Genomic DNA, 16910 nt, shown 5'->3' with positions numbered 1-16910 from the left:
TTCGCGCAAGGCATTGTGGGATACAAATTTGAAACAGGAGAGAAAAACGGAGGACGCGAGTGTGCGAATGAAACGTGAAAGACCGACTACAGTAACGAGAAGAAAAGATGTGATGTTATATACGAAAGAAAGGAAACGCAGGACCAAACTAATAAATATCGGCGCTCAGCGAGCACCTCGGTGTGATCAGCTGTTCGTTTAGCGACAGAATGATGGAACGGTCAGTGCACGCTCAAAGGTAAACCTGCGCATGCGCACACACACACTTCCTCTGACTGCGCCAAGTGAGCGATTTCATGCACATTACTCGCTTTAATCCCCTCAGATTAAAGAACTTCCCAGCCACAGAATGGCCTGAGATTTTGAGAGATATTACCGAAATCAACATCTCACAATGACCACATTAATGATCAGAGCGGGTCTTTAAGCTCTGGCTAATCGTTCACGTTACCCATGATGTTGTTCGCTAGCTTGGCTGTGTGTGTGTAGTGCACTTGAAGTGTGAGGCGGAGATTAAACAAACGTACAGTCCGCCATTTAATGTTCGTATGGGAACTCCGATTTGAAGTATCTTACACACACACAAAAAAACCCCCAAAACACTGCATTCGGTAAACATCTGCATCATACCGCAAGCCCTGTACCGAAAACGCATCAACTTCAAGGTGGGAACAGTCACTCCACACTGAAACAGGCCTCGTTGATTAGTTTCCTTTAACACCACACCACCACGTCTTAAAGGGGTCCAAAATATAACGTATACGGTTGCTGATGTGACAAAGTAACGTATTCATAAGTATTCGATCAAATTTATGTACTAGAAAACAACGAAATATCTTGGTAATTGTAAATATAATACTTTATTAATAGTCGGTACGCTAAACCGCACAAGAGTCGCCATTTTTAAAAGACCGTGACGTCAGCCCTACCCACTGCACTAGTGGAACCCGTGTAATCATGGCATCGGGCGCATCAAGTGAAAGCGACAGCTCTGTCGAATCGTACGAAAAGATCCCGCAAGACACACTGCAAGCAGGCTATGGCTTAGAAGGGTACCAGTTTGAACCTAGGAGAGGTACTCTCGACTCCGGTGATGACGAAAGAAGAGAAGAAAGCTCGGATGACGGCGAGGATGAGACCGATACTGATGCTGAGCGTCTGCGTGCAGGTGACACGGCGTGGTGCTCGTGCGGAAAATGTAACGTGGAGTTGCTCACGAGTCCAGCAGAATTTATTTGGCGCCACCCGGGGACTTGCGAAATCGTCATGAGAGGCAGAAACAGGTATTTCCAACCTCAATGAGCCATACTGTTTATTTACAACTGGGCACATACGTACGTCATGAGTGTTACACAGAGAAAATTAAGGTGCATTCTGATTGGATAAAATTAATATCATGGCGGGCTGTTCAAACTGCGGAAATAGTTTGCTCGAGCTACTTTCAAAACGCTTTCCAACCTTAGAACAAAAAACTTCTGTAAGTCTTGAATAAGGTTCGTCAATGTGTGTTTTATTGTTATATTTACGCTATATATTGCCCTCTGTTCCCCTTTAAACTCCTTATTTAGTAAACGTGACTCCTTTAGCGTGTTGCCACTTTTCTGGTTTTGGCTCTAACATTTCCTTAACCTCACCGTTTTCTTTCCTGAAATAGTCACAAGTTCTCCTTTAAATCTGGATCTACGATTTCTGATCAACAAAAAATGACCTCTGACAAAAACAAATGATCAAAGGTACACGCACCGTGAACGTCCTTTTAGTAATCAGTTCGAAGAAGAAGAAAAAAAGCAGCACTATTACAAAAGCTGAATGTGCTGATGACTCGATTGTTCCATGTTGTCATGGTAACGCTGACAATAACACGTAATGTACTGTACACACTGATTAAAAGTGCCTGCAGCATGAAAGCTCTCCATGTCTTCAGCTATTTGGCCGATCATTCCAGCACAACATGGTTCCTTTTAGCAATACAGTACATTATTATTATTATTATTATTATTATCTATCGCTCTGAGAACATTTTCGCTCTTCAGACTTGTTTGCTAAAGCAGGTCATGGAAAACACAGGCGACGTCGGCGGCTGTTGATATTCCTGTTCGGCTCGGGGAAGTAAAGCGTGTGAAACGCTGCAGACGATGAGGAAGCTGTTCAGAAAAGTACAGATTTGAAAAATCATTTCGTTACGTTCAAATCGTTCTCCTCCTGGATTTTATTGAACTAAAAGCAGGTCATGGAAAGCTGTACGGTGATAAATTGTGGTGATGTATGCTGGTAGCGGAGCTCGAGGTGCTGACACACCCGTCGCTGTGGGCGGGCCATTGGGGGCAGTGCCCGCCCACCAATATGCATGGGCCCGCCCGGCCCGCCCACCCAAGCCAGATCACAATCACAGATCTCAAATAAATAAATAGATAAATAAAATCCTAATTTTGGTCCTATGGTCATGAGCTTTGGGTAATGACCGAAAGAACAAGATCGCGAATACAAGCGGCCAAAATGAGTTTCCTTCGCAGGGTGGCTGGGCGCTCCCTTAGAGATAGGGTGAGAAGCAGAGTCACTCGGGAGGAGCTCGGAGTAGAGCCGCTGCTCCTCCACATCGAGAGGAATCAGCTGAGGTGGCTCGGGCATCTTTTTCGGATGCCTCCTGGACGCCTCCCTGGGGAGGTGTTCCAGGCATGTCCCCTCGGGAGGAGGCCCCGGGGAAGACCCAGGACACGCTGGAGGGACTATGTCTCTCGGCTGGCCTGGGAACGCCTCGGTGTTCTTCCCGAGGAGCTGGCCGAGGTGTCTGGGGAGAGGGAAGTTTGGGCTTCCATGCTTAGACTGCTGCCTCCGCGACCCGGTCCCGGATAAAGCGGAAGAAGACGAGAAACGAGAAAATCTTAATTTAATTTTACTGTACTCGCTTTGGGTTAAAACTTCCAGTGTTGCATAATCACTGACATTAAACATATTAAAACCGTGTGAGCTTGTTGGAAAGTTTGGCTACGTAATTACGTCAGTCAGTGTTGCCAAGCAACAATCAGTTACCCGCATTTTTGGGTGGAAAATGAAGCGCGAGTTTATGCCAGCTAGCAGACAGCAGCTAGTTTCCGCGCTTTCTTAAATATGGATATACGTAATTGGTTCAAAACCCCAACACCGGCAACTTTGGATAAACCAACACATGATGTCGTTGGCAAAGAAGACCATGGATGGCAACTGGTAGCTACCCCTCTGTTGGTTGCTTTGAAATGCACCCGCCGTGGTGTTTTTTTGTTTAGTTTGAGATGCTGCTTGTCATCTAATGTGTTATGTGCACACTCAGTTAATTGTTGTTGGTGTGTGTGTGTGTGTATAATTGCAATTGGTAGCTACCCCTCTTGGTTGCTTTGAAATGCACCCGCCGTGGCGTTTTTCATTTTTTATAATCTTTACTTTCTCTGCATGTTTTAAATTTACTTTAATTTTATTCTATTTTATTCCGCTGGTTTCTTTTTCTTTTTCTCCTTTTTTCTTTTTGGCATTTTATTATTTTAGTTCTACTGTTGTTTAATTCTTATTATTTTCTTTTAATTCTTTTAATTAATTGTTTTAGATTAAAAATAAAATTATTTTATGTAATTTTATTTCTCTATTGTTTACTGTTTTTGCTTCTGTAAAGCACATTGAACTGCCATTGTGTATGAAATGTGCTATATAAATAAACTTGCCTTGCCTTTTGTTTAGTTTGAGATGCTGCTTGTGATCTAATACGTTATGTGTACTTGTTGTGAGCGTGCACGCACATGCGTGTGTGTGTGAGAGAGAGAGAGAGAGGACTGATGTTGCAGGCTGTTGCTGGTCCGGTCATGTTTGCTGTTGGTTATGTTTAATGTGATGATTACTGTGCGGGATTAGGGCTGCCCGAATAGTGTGCAAAAATAAGCTAATAATAGTGGTGCCCCCCTGGTGGATTTCAGAAGCCCCCCTTAAGACTGAGATCTCGCGACGGGACTGGGTGCTGATACGGATAATACACTGTGTGTGAACTTTGAGCGAGCCGCTCTGCTCTGGTCCAGCAGAGGGCAGTATGGGCCGCCTCAGGGCCTGCAGGTGTGTGTGAGGCGAGCATGAGGCATGGCTGCGGTAATACGAGAGCGTGCGCCATCAGCCGCAGCAATCCGGCAGTGTATTAACCTGAGACCTGTCACATCTCTCATAGTGCTCACGCTGCTCTCTCTCTCTCTCTCACACACACAAAATACAGAACTACGACTGTGCATCACAAGACACGAGGAAAGAAAAAGTAGTTGAAGGACAACATTCCTGCACACACACACACTGTGTTTCTTAAGCAACACAAACTTCAAAGATTTCATTCTTTTACACTCTCACACACACACGGAGACATCACTCCTGTGTGTGGTGCTAATGAGGATCTGCTGACTGCTTCCTTCCAAACACGAATCAAACATTCCCTTTGTGTTCGCCTGCGAAACTTAACTGATGCCACATTTTCAGATGAGTCTTAACCTCCCCCTCCACACACACACACACACACACCATTCCTAACTTTTCCTCTCCCTCTCTTAAACAAGCTCCTTCCTTTAAACTTTTCTCCCCTCCCTCTCTGCTTTCTTTCTTGTTCCCTCTTGCCTCTCCTGGGTGCCTCCATTCAGGTCCCACCCCCCATTCCACCCTTCTCTCTCTCTCCCTCTCTCTCCTACATTCCTTCTCTTTCCATCACTCCCCCTCTCACGGTTCAGGAATGCGCCGTACCCAGCCGACTGAACTAATGACCTTCATTCGCCCATCCCTCTCTCTCTCTCCCTCCCTCCCTCCCTGCACTTCTCTTTTCTCCCCGGTTTCCATCTCAGCCTGTGAAACTCCAATAAAAAGAGAAGTCAAACTTTTTTGGGGATTGGAGAACAGCAGAGTGCACTAAATCACACTGTGTGTGTGTGTGTGTGCGCGCGCGCAACATTTGCTTACAGAGGATGCTCGAATAGATTTTTTTTTTTAAATGTACTGCAAGAACACATTTAAAAGAATGCTTTTTAAAAGGTTGTGCTTTCCTGGGAACCAAATGAACGAGCAAACAAAAAAAAAAAAAAAAACCCCGTCGGGTTGAAAATACTAACGACTGAAAGAAAGGAGGCACCATTTTATCAAGAGAGTCACATACTCGCCCTTCCTCCACGGGCCTCTTTAACCCTCCCCTCTTCTCTCTTTCTCACACACACACATACACCATCGAGAGAGAGAGAACGCAAAAATATCCCCTCCAGGTGTACCCTGAAATCATACTACACCCTGTATTTACCCCACTTGCCCCGATTAAGCTGTTGATTGCGAATCAAACCCCAAACACCCCCGTCAGCGCTCGCTCAGGTTCCCGGACCTGACGATTAACCCGTCCCTCCTGTCGTTTGCACTCGGGCACCTCGCGAAAGCCCTGAAAAACCTCGCCGTTAGCGGCCAATTAAAAGGCAAAGACGGTCAGACGAACGGAAGACGACGCGCCTTTCGTTCTCCCTCCGTGTGCAGCCAGGCACCTCGCCGCGTTCTCTAAGAGGATTAATAAAGCCAGACGCCAAATCTTTCAATTAGCGCGGCTCGTTAATACACGCACGCCCACGTGTTAATGAGATAATGCACGTTTTTAATGCGCTACATCTGTCCGGGCTCAGCTTAATATCCTAACATCAAAAATAAACAAACGTGTAAATCACAGGGACGAGTCAGAGACGCGCGACGGAGGAGATTCATTCAGCAGCTGAAGGACCTACAGGAATAATAATAATAATAATAATAATAATAATAATAATAATAATAATAATAAGTGTATGGTTGAGGTGTGGATGATGGCGCTCGGGTCCAATCCAATCCAGGTGATGAGTTAAGAGCAGACGGAGGAGGTTTTGTGTTCGCTGCTGCTGGTGTGATATTAATGGTGCCATTTTGAGTGCATTACAGGAGACGCAGTCCATCACGGCGTGGCGCGGCGCGGCACCAAGCTCAGAGCTCGCGGCTCGGCTCGGCGACAACACTTTTCCCCTCTGTACGCCTTAGCGCACCCTCTCTTTCTCCCTCTCTCTCTCGCTGTGTGTGCGTGTGTCGGTGTGCTCCCCCACCGCCAGCCCCCCACCTCCAGCCCCCCCGGTCTCTCCCTCTGTTCTCCATTTCAGTCGAGTTCTCCATGTGAGCTGCAATCCCTCATGCTGTCAGCCCTCCCCTCCTCCTTCCCTCGCTCTCTCTGTAGACAGACAGGATTAGCATTTTAATTGCATCAGCTCTCTTGGGGATTCGCAGCCTTTCACTGGGAGAGAGAGAGAGAGAGAGAGAAGGGGGGGACGGAATGGAACGGGAGAGAAGAGGAGAACCAAGGAGAAAATAAAAAGCAAGAGGAGTCAGAAGAGGTGATATAAAAACATCTTGAGAACGATGAAACACGGAGAGAAGGAGGGCATAAAGCACAAACGCGCAGAGAGAGAGAGAGAGACTAAAAAGGAGGGGGGTTTGGAGAAGGGGAGGGAGGAGGAGGAGGAAAAAGACGAAGATCACGGTTCATGGTGGGCTGAAAGCGAGAGTACGAGAACGATTACGAAACTGCCAATAAATCTGAACGAGGAAGGCTGGAGAGAAAGAGGGAGGGAGTCTGAGAGCCAGGGAACGAAACACAACGTTACGTACAAACAAACAAACAAATAAATACCCCACACCACGGCCATAAACCAACCAGTCATCAGGAATACGCAGTACAACACATAATATCTATCACGATGATGTAATATCTCACCCGTAACTCGTTTTTAATGACTGAATTTATAACGAGCGTCTCGGTGACAGGACTTGACTTGGCTTTTCATCTGGAGCCGAGAATTACGAATAAATTCCTGCTATTCCTGGATAAACTAATATATCCTCACTGTATTATGCTGTCGTTACAAACCAAACCAAACCAAACGTCATGACTCGGGCTGGGTGACATGACCCCAAAAAAGAGAAAAAATATATCTCTTGATATTTGAAAGAATTTCTACGATACACGATAAGTCTACAGGAATTATTTAAAGGAATATATAAAAAATTATATTAAAAAAAACCAAAAGATTTTAGAACAGGATACGAATATTACATCACCATCGGCTTCTCGGTGTTATTGCTAAGTAAAATAACACCATATGGACGATTTGTATGTCGAGAGAAAGGGACGAGATGATGAAATATAGTTTAATATCCGTTTCAGAAAACATTCAAGTCCACATCAACTGATTTTTTTTTTTTAAATAAATAAATACAAATAAAGTGGAGGGAAATCATCAGGACTGTCTTAGGAGTGTCAAAGTGAGGAGAAATATCTGATTTCATTTTCCTGGCTGATTATTATTATTATTAAAATAAAGTGAACAGACGAACGCTCGTTTTATTTCACCAATAATTAAAAAAAAAAAATCAAAATTACTACATGCCTTTGATCATCCTCTTCATCATCCACCTCGCCAACACTCTCTTCCTAAGATTCTTATTTAACACCATCAGTAATAAATAAACCGCGTTATTTCTTGAAGCTAGATGGTGGAAAAGAAGAAAGTGTTAATTCCTTCTTCACCCGCTTCTCACACGAGTACGAGGCACGAGGAGAGACGTCAAAGGAGGGAAACGATACAAACCATAAAATACTCGCGGAGGAAAAAAGTGTCAGGATGATTAATAATTAATAATAATGATCTAATAATAAAGCAGGTCTCATTAATGTAAAGAGGGACGAGAGACAGATCCGTCACGAGCCTTTGTTCTTTAGAGAGCACCGTTTTTCATCTCATCACTTTTTTCTTTTAAGTACCGAGCTTGAAATTTAGCATTTTTAATAAAACAAGGGAAAAAAAATCCACATCTAAAACTGCACGAGGCATCACACAGCCTTCGGCATGACTTACACAAAAATCTGCTTCGTTAAATAAGTAAAAGAACAATCGAAAAGAAAAGCTTTAATTGCGGAAAAATAAGGCTGGATATACTGTACAAAGTGAACGGTTGGTCAATATGACAAGACCTCAATATCATGATATATTTAGTCACAATGCACCAAGATATCATGATGACATTTTCTAATTTTTTTTTTTAATTTTATAAGCAGCTCATGTTGAAATGCTGGACTTTTTAAATTGCGAAATGCATCTCTTTTTTTTTTTATTTGAATATCCTTTTCAGTTTGGACACGTCACAGGCTAGACAAAGATTTATCATGTTTCATGGAACCGTTTTGCTAGGAGTGTGTTAAACAGATGGACATCATGCTACATATCATGTATCGCAGAAACACCTTTCAGTGTCGTGATGTATGATGTGACGTGATGTTCGTCATATTACACGCCTCTAATATTAAACAGGACTCTTGTAGCCTGTGTGTGTGTGTGTGTGTGTGTGTGTGTTTGGGTTGGGTCACGTTATTTTACGCTCCAAGCAATTCTGCGATATCTCGGACGACATTTGTAGAAAATCTGATTCGGTTTCCTCTTCCTCGCTACTTTCTTCTTAACGTGGGATCCAAGATCCAGAGCAACGTTTTCAAACTACAATAAAAGCAGACACTCGGAAAAGTAGTAAATAAGTGTTGAGTTTTAACAGTGGAACAGAAGTGAATACGATCGGAAATGTAAAAAAAAAAATAAAAATCAAAGTGATGTAATAGAAAGTGATGAATATGATGGTAGCAGAGGTGGACAAAGCACCCAACTGCATTACTGAAGTCAAAGTACTGATCCCGCTGGTCAAATGTGACTCCGATACAAGTGAAAGTTCTCCAGTCAAATTTTTACTTAAAAAGTACTGAAGTACTCACTTTTAAAAATACTTAAAGTGCCATTCCACCATTGGATGTATTCTTTGGCATAAAATACAATATATTTTATGACAACATGACTAGACAGAGAAATCTTTTAGCTTCAAAATGATATATCAAACATCATTTTTTGACAACGACAAGTATAGTAATTTTGCGACCAAAGTCACCTACCCTTTTAATTTCCGCGCGGTAGTGAAACGTGATGTCATCGGCAGGTTCCCCTTCTTGTGTACCACGTGTCGGTCTATTTTTAGACCAGGAAACCCCCAAAGTGAGAGAGTCATTTCTCCTCGTATATGGGGGCCAAAAAAATTGCGAAAATTTTTGAGTTAATCTTTCAGTTAGCTAGATTTATTGGTATTAGCTAGATTTATTGGTATTATTTTTATCGCGTTCTATCCGCCATTGCTGATATGTGCCACGTCACACGGTACACAAGAAGGGGAACCTGCCGATGACATCACGCGCGGAAATTAAAAGGGTAGGTGACTTTGGTCGCAAAATTAATATACTTGTCGTCAAAAAATTATGTTTGATATATCATTTTGAAGCTAAAAGATTTCTCTATCTAGTGATACCATTTATATATGTTGTCAAAATATATTGTATTTTATGCCAAAGAATACATCCAATGGTGGAATGGCACTTTAAGTATTAAAAGTTCATTTTCTGTCAACGCATCGTTGTATTATTGCCACAACGCTTACAAAACCTAATGCTGTTACCAAAGACAGAAATGTGAATTCACAAAATGAACTCACGCTGTGGATCATGGTGGTTTAACGTTAAGCGAGCTAGTCAGTGAAGCTCCACCTGACATGCTAGCAAACTCTTTTCAAACTCGAAATCATATTGGGTAGCTAACGCTACTAGAAAAGAAAGATTTCTACATTCTGTTTATTTGGCAAGATTATGCTAAAGCATACTTCTCTAAAGGACTTCAGATAAGTTAACGTTATTCATGTTAGCGTAACTCTGTTTTTACATGCTAACTAACAGTGTCCAAGTTAACATTAGCTGTGGACAAGGCTACGGCAACTTGGTGGCCAAATCCATAAAAAGTCATTTGACTAACCAGACCGCATAGCTATTGCAACGTTATCGCTAGCTCTAAAAGCACAGACAGCTTCACTGCAAGCTTTCTCTCGGAATAAAACTTTTACATTCCTCAATATACTTCCGCAGGTCGGACGGCGAGTTTTTGTAGGCCGTGATATGGTTCGTTTTCGGCAAACAAAGCAAACATTTAAAACAAAACGAATTTTTAATCCTTTCAGAAAATGAAACATGGGTTCTAGATACGGCCATGAGTGTGTGTGCATTCCCCAGAAGAACCGCCTCCTTCCATTCCGCCATCAACTGATCGTGTTAAATAACGCTGCTGAGGAATCACTGAACTTGATTTTATAGTCTATGGACGTGACGTGACCCTAGTGATTACTGATCGGCTGCCTCAGTGTCACCTGCGAAAAAAACAATCACGTTTTAGAAAATAAAAGAAAAAAACATTTCACTTTCAAAGCTGCGTCATAGTAACGAGCAACGAGGACCTTGATAGAAATGTAGTGGAGTGAAAAGTACGATATTTGCCTTTCAAATGGAGTGAAGTTAAAGTCATAAGTTTCCAAAAAAAATAATACTCAAGTAAAGTACAGATACTCAAAAAGTGTACTTGAAGGAGATACACAGAACCTTTGTTTTTAAATACATTTCTGAGTGGATAGTATCTCCATCCTTGACTCTTGTATGCTGAATAAATGGGAATTTAAAAAAATATATTTTTGAGAGTTAAAATCAACTGCAAAGTTTGCATTGGAGCTGCCGCGCTGAGCCAGCCAGCCATGAGTGCGTGACGTCACTGCGGTAACCGGTTTTAAGGCCGAGGCCTTTTACAGCTACAGACCGAAGTCATATAAATAAAAATTTATGGTGAAAGTAAGAAATCCCGTTACCGACTTGCTCAACTAAGACTGATTTGACTTCACTGTTGTCCCTTTTCCACCAAAGCAGTTCCAGGGCTGGTTCGGGGCCAGTGCTTAGTTTGGAACCGGGTTTTCTGTTTCCACTGACAAAGACCTGGCTCTGGGGCCAGAAAAACCGGTTCCAGGCTAGCACCAACTCTCTGCTGGGCCAGAGTTGTTAAGACCAACAACAATAACAAGACCGCGAAAGATCGCCATTTTTAAGCGACGAGAAGCAGCAGCTGTACAAACGTGAAGTTATCCATTATTATTATTGCTGTTGCTGCTGCTTCCGCGTTGTTTTTGCTTCGATATTCGCGCCAAGGTTTATGCAAACGTAGCGACGTAACTGACGTATACAGCGACGTAACTGACGTATACAGCGACGTAACTGACGTGTCTTCCCTTAGCACCGCGAGCTATGGAAAAGCAAACTGGTTCTCAGCTGGCTCGCAAGTTGAACGAGTTGTGAACCAGCACCAGCACCGGCCCCGAACCAGCCCTGGAACTGATTTGGTGGAAAAGAGGTATGATTGTGGGTTGACTCTCATTAAAACAGGATGGGTGTTATAACTTATGCAACATACATGTACCGGTACATGCATGCATTTTCACTGATAAAACGTAAAAGGCTAATTAAATAATCAGACAAACGGAGAATCACATTCTGAAGCAAATTAAATAATCTTATACCGCTAACTTAAACACACAATACAAGTTACATGTATTAATCTAAATGCAGGTAAACAATGTGGGTTTTTTTTTTTTCTCCAAATGAGAGTTGGAGCTTACCCGTCTGTTCTCGCTTCTTGAAGGCCAATTATTTTTGAAACAATCTGACTTTCAGTTGTTTGTTCAGTTCTCCGTTCATTCACTTCTTCCATGTAAGGGTGACATGGCAGCGATATCCAGTTTAGAAATCAGACGGCTGCTCCACTCATTCACTTTTCTTCATACTGTGTACTCCGCCATTACTGCTCGGCTCAGGCAATTACTACAACCTGGGACGGAACGGGATGTCACCAGTTTTAGCAAGAACCGCAGGGAGGTCACTGCCTGAGCGATATGTCCCGTCCTGGGTTTTACCAGCAACCCTCGGCTCACTCCGGGAGAACTGGTGCAACTGAACTCACTTTCCTTTTCTTGTAGTTTTCTTTAATTGTTGGTCCTGCACCCTCTTTCAATACGGGCTTACAGCCAACGCTCCTCAACAGACCAGAGGTCTCATACGAGTCTTCAGTAAAATGTGCAGAGCAGAAGAGAGACCACTTCGTAGCCGCCCAATGTATCCGTACACTTCTTGCAAAACGCGTCCAAATCTTTGCAGTTTGAACATTCTTGGGCCATGAATGCAACGTAAATCCACCTTCTGTCGTGTTGCTGCACCGGCCAAAAACACATCTACGTAGCATGGCGATAAATTAGCTCAAAATGGAGGATCGGAGTTGCAGTCAGCTCTGTGTTTTAGTATAGCGGAAATGGCGATGAGACCGATAGACTTCCTGCTGTGACGTTACGGACGTCAAGGTCATTCGCTCAGACCGCTACCTATATAAATCACTTTAATCGTAAAAATAACTATATTAGATTTATTGTTAACGCTTAAAACTATTCCTGTGCCATTCTTGAGGTCTCAAGGCGTTTATGAACAAAAAGTGAGGCCATGGCTCTGCGCATCTGCTTGAAGTACAGTACTCAAATAAATGTAGTTCGTTCCGGTCCACCTCTGGATGGTAGGTTTATAATAAGTGCTGGACAATACAGCAGTAATGTATCATCACTGTTAAATTATATCACAATACGCTTTGTGATATCACAGGTACTGCGAGAACTTTTCTAACTTTACTTATTTTTAAAATATTTACATTTCTGTAAAATGTTAATGTTAAATTTTTCCACTGGGAATATCTGAAATTGTAAAAAAAAAAAAAAACAAACAAACAAAAAACTAGAACTGTGAGTAAACTCACGATAAAATACTCCCTGCCTGCTTATGAGCCGCTCATCATATACTGCCATACATAAGGGAATAAGTTGAATTAAAGCCGCAAGCGGCCTCGATGGGCCCTCGCGCCAGCGGCCAAGGGGGGCGGGGGCATGCGTCCCCGCGAAATACCTTCCACAGCTTCTTTGGCAAGAGACATTACTCCCACAATGGTGACAAAGCACAGAATTGGACACAGAGTACAGGGTGCGCTGAGATGTTGTCATGGACAGAACATTTTATGCCATGGCTTCCCAACCAAATTAATGTATTTACCTCATCAGTCACCAAGCTATAGCTACATAGGATTGTCTTCTGTTAGACATCTATTAGTCTGTATGTAACGCTACAACACTTGCTCCCGACTGCCTACCCATTCCCCACAAGTCATGTGAGTTTAAGGCAACCAAAACAACATACTCCTGGTGCCTCATGATTGTAAACACCTCTCCTGCAACTGCTACAGTGCAATGAGCGCCCCCAGTGGTCCACAAGTCATGTGTGTTTAAGGCAACCAAAACAACATACTCCTGGTGCCTCATGATTGTAAACACCTCTCCTGCAACTGCTACAGCGCAATGAGCGCCCCCAGTGGTGAAAGTTCACCAAATTTGGTATACATGTCAAGGGACCTATGAAGAGTTGTTTTCTAAAGTTTGATCAAGTTTGACCAATCAGAAGCCGAGATATAAATTGTTGCCTGAAAACAGCGCCCCCAGTGGCAAAAGTTCACAAAATTTGGCACATATGTCAGGTGACCTGTTAAGAGTGTGCGTATCAAGTTTGACCAAGATTGAGAAAATAGAAGATGAGATATTGATTTTTGAAGAATAAATTTTTTGGTTTCTCCCATGTCAGTAGGTGGCGCTATGCTGCACATGAGCGATTATGAGTTGGAAAAATAAGTGTCTACAACAGCAACGTACTATCACAAGGTAGTGGTGTGAAGGAGAAGCATTATGGAATTATTTACCAAAAACCTGTTTCGGAGCAATTGCGTTGGCCAAAAACAGCGCCCCCCATGGACGAAAATTCCCAAAATGTGGTGTACATGACATGGGAGGTAGTAAGAGGGTGGCCGTGAAGTTTGACCAAATTTGAGGAAAGATTGGAGTTTTTGCCCAAAAATAGCGCCCCCAGTGGCGAAATATCACAGAAAGTGGGTAACATGTCAGATGCCCAATGAGTGATTTGCGTGTGAAGTATGAGCAGTTCTGAGCAATTTGAAGATATGTTATGAATTTTTAAGCATGTAAAATTTTGCATTGAAAATTGATTGACGTATAACTTCTGAACGGTTTATTCTACGTGAAACGTATTTAGGAACTTTGGTCAGCCATGTCTGTAGATGATGTTTATCAATTTTGGTGACATTCCTATGAACGGTCTAGGAGGAGTTGCGCCGTCTTCGTGGCCATGCATTTCGCACAAAAGTGAAATTACCTCACTTCCTGTTGGGTGTGGCTAATGCATTGGCATTACATTTTTGTCCGGCTTAGTGAGATACATATGCGTACCAAATGGCATGCCACTACTACAAACTACATGGCAACCAGGCACCTTAATGCGGGAGGCCAAAATCACAATGAGTTAGGGGGCGCTATAGAGGCCCTGAGGCCCGCCTGGATCTGGGCTTCTGGTTCTCAGTAGCAGTGGGAGTCTAAGAAAAAGGAGCCAAATTTCGTGCGATGGCGACCATGGCAAGCGCCCCAAAAAGGGTCTTGTAAAGAGTTTGCCTGCCAAGTTTGACAAATCAGAAGCTGCAATATCATTTCTGCCATAACCAGCACCCCCAGGGGCGAAAGTGCACAAAATTTGGCGTACATGTCAGGTGAGCTATGAAGAGTTTGCGTATGAAGTTTGATGACAATTGAGTAAACAGAAGATGAGATATAGATTTTTGAAGAATAAATTTTTTGGTTTTTCCCATGTCAGTAGGTGGCGCTATGCTGTACATGAGTGATTATGAGTTGGAAAAATAAGTGTCCACAACAGCAGCGCACTGTCACAAGGTAGTGGTGTGAAGGAAAAGCATTATGGAATTATTTACCAAAAACCCGTTTTGGAGAAATTGCGTCGGCCAAAAACAGCGCCCCCCCATGGACGAAAATTCCCAAAATGTGGTATACATGACATGGGAGGTAGTAAGAGGGTGGCCGTGAAGTTTGACCAAATTTGAGGAAAGATTGGATTTTTTGCCCAAAAATAGCGCCCCCAGTGGCGAAATATCACAGAAATTGGGTAACATGTCAGAATCCCAATGAGTGATTTGCGTGTGAAGTATGAGCAGTGTTGAGCAATTAGAAGATTTGTTATGAATTTTTTAGCATGTAAAATTTTGAAGTGAAAATTGATTGACGTATAACTTCTGAACGGTTCATCCTACGTGAAACGTATTTAGTAACTTTTGTCAGCCATGTCTGTAGATGATGTGTATCAATTTTGGTGACATTCCTATGAACGGTCTAGGAGGAGTTGCGCCGTCTTCGTGGCCATGCATTTCACACAAAAGTGAAATGACCTCACTTCCTGTTGGGCGTGGCTAATGCATTGGCATTACATTTTTGTCCGGCTTAGTGAGATACATATGCATACCAAATGGCATGCCACTACTACAAACTATATGGCAACCAGGCACCTTAATGCGGGATGCCAAAATCACAACGACTTAGGGGGCGCTATAGAGGCCCTGAGCCCCGGCCAAGTGTGGGCTTTTGGTTCTGAGTAGCGGTGGCAATTCTCGGAAGTGGCGCCAAATTTCGCGCGTTTTCGCCCATGGCAAGCGCCCCGAAAATGGCCCAACAGCGGAGAAAAATAAAGAAGAAGAAGAAGCCGGAAGAAGAAGAAGAAGAAGACGGAAGAATAATTAAAGCCGCAAGCGGCCTCGACGGGCCCTCGCGCCAGCGGCCAAGGGGGGCGGTGGCATGCATCCCCGCGAAATACCTTCCACGGCTTCTTCGGCAAGAGACATTACTCCCACAATGGCGACAAAGCACAGAATTGGACACATGGCAACAATAGGGTCTCGCACTGTACGGTGCTCGGGGGGCGCTATAGAGGCCCTGAGGCCCGCCTGGATCTGGGCTTCTGGTTCTCAGTAGCGGTGGCAGTCTAAGAAAAAGGAGCCAAATCTCGTGCGTTGTCGACCATGGCAAGCGCCCCAATAAGGGTCTTGTAAAGAATTTGCTTGCCAAGTTTGACAAATCAGAAGCTGCAATATCATTTTTGCCATAACCAGCACCCCCAGGGGCGAAAGTGCACAAAATCTGGCGTATATGTCAGGTGAGCTATGAAGAGTTTGCGTATGAAGTTTGATGACAATTGAGTAAATAGAAGATGAGATATAGATTTTTGAAGAATACATTTTTTGGTTTTTCCCATGTCAGTAGGTGGCGCTATGCTGTACATGAGCGATTATGAGTTGGAAAAATAAGTGTCTACAACAGCAACGTACTATCTCAAGGTAGTGGTGTGAAGGAAAAGCGTTATGGAATTATTTACCAAAAACCCGTTTTGGAGCAATTGCGTCGGCCAAAAACAGTGCCCCCCATGGACGAAAATTCCCAAAATGTGGTAAACATGACATGGGAGGTAGTAAGAGGGTGGCCGTGAAGTTTGACCAAATTTGAGGAAAGATTGGATTTTTTGCCCAAAAATAGCGCCCCCAGTGGCGAAATATCACAGAAATTGGGTAACATGTCAGAAGCCCAATGACTGATTTGCTTGTGAAGTATGAGCTGTTTTGAGCAATCAGAAGATTTGTTCTGAATTTTTAAGCATGTAAAATTCTGCATCGAAAATTGATTGACGTATAACTTCTGAACGGTTTATCCTACGTGAAATGTATGTAGTAACTTTTGTCAGCCATGTCTGTAGATGATGTGTATCAATTTTGTTGACATTCCTATGAACGGTCTAGGAGGAGTTGCGCCGTCTTCGTGGCCATGCATTTCGCACAAAAGTGAAATTACCTCACTTCCTGTTGGGCGTGGCTAATGCATTGGCATTACATTTTTGTCCGGCTTAGTGAGATACATATGCATACCAAATGGCATGCCACTACTACAAACTGCATGGCACCCAGGCACCTTAATGCGGGAGGCCAAAATCACAACGACTTAGGGGGCGCTATAGAGGCCCTGAGCCCCGGCCAAGT

General features: G+C 43.3%; 1 protein-coding gene across 3 annotated transcripts in view; it reads right to left on the bottom strand.

The window, feature by feature from the left end:
- pbx4 (pre-B-cell leukemia transcription factor 4) overlaps window positions 1-16910 on the bottom strand; it is a 145625-nt gene that overhangs the window by 59052 nt on the left and 69663 nt on the right. The gene's annotated exons all lie outside the window — the stretch shown is intronic.

The sequence above is a fragment of the Neoarius graeffei genome, chromosome 16 (genome assembly GCF_027579695.1).
Source record: "Neoarius graeffei isolate fNeoGra1 chromosome 16, fNeoGra1.pri, whole genome shotgun sequence".
Taxonomy (NCBI): domain Eukaryota; kingdom Metazoa; phylum Chordata; class Actinopteri; order Siluriformes; family Ariidae; genus Neoarius; species Neoarius graeffei.
Note: the sequence above shows the minus strand (reverse complement) of the source record. Positions and strands in the feature narration are given on the sequence as shown.